Source organism: Aethalodelphis obliquidens, unplaced genomic scaffold, assembly GCF_003676395.1.
Source record: "Aethalodelphis obliquidens isolate GAN/ISIS:26980383/991018 unplaced genomic scaffold, ASM367639v1 scaffold2, whole genome shotgun sequence".
Taxonomy (NCBI): domain Eukaryota; kingdom Metazoa; phylum Chordata; class Mammalia; order Artiodactyla; family Delphinidae; genus Aethalodelphis; species Aethalodelphis obliquidens.
Window position 1 is genome coordinate 72,916,671 of NW_020837946.1, and position 753 is coordinate 72,917,423.

General features: G+C 40.4%; 1 non-coding gene across 1 annotated transcript; it reads left to right on the forward strand.

Moving 5' to 3' along the window:
• Window positions 1-277: 277 nt before the first annotated feature.
• Window positions 278-380, forward strand: LOC113605532 (U6 spliceosomal RNA). The gene has a single exon (XR_003427265.1). It is a non-coding gene; the product is annotated as a U6 spliceosomal RNA (small nuclear RNA).
• Window positions 381-753: the final 373 nt, after the last annotated feature.

A 753-nucleotide genomic window follows, 5' to 3' on the forward strand; every position in this document is an offset into this window, starting at 1 on the left:
TCTACACTGAAGCCAGAGTAGTTTTTTTTTTGTTTTTTTGGGTTTTTTTGCCATACGCGGGCCTCTCACTGTTGTGGCCTCTCCCGCTGCGGAGCACAGGCTCCAGATGCGCAGGCTCAGTGGCCATGGCTCACGGGCGCAGCCACTCCGTGGCACATGGGCTCTTCCCGGACCAGGGCACGAACCTGTGTCCCCTGCATCGCCAGGCGGACTCTCAACCACTGCGCCACCAGGGAAGCCCCCAGAGTAGTTTTTAATGGCAATATTCCATCCTGTTGTGCTCAATTTGACAGCATATATACTGAAATTGGAACAATACAGACGAGACTAGCATGGCTGCTGTGCAAGAATGACAGATTTCTAAAGCATTCTTTATTTTTTTCTTTGTTGTTGGACACACAATCTATAAAGGTGTAATTTGCATGACAATAACAGCACAAATGAAGGGAGAGAGAAGATAAAGCCATGTAAGAGCAAAGTTTTTGTATACAATTGTAATTAAGTTGGTATTAATCTGAACTAGATTCTTATAAATTATTAATTGTAATCCTTATAGCAATTTCTAAGAAAACTCAGAAAATATAGTAAGAGAATCAATAAGGGGAATAAAATAGAAAATATCGTTTTAACACAAAAGTAGTCAACAATAGAGGCTGGAACCCCCCCAAAACACATAAGGCATATAGAAAACAAGTAGAAAATAGCAAATATAAACATGACTTTATCAGTAATTTCATTAAATGAGAAGGGATT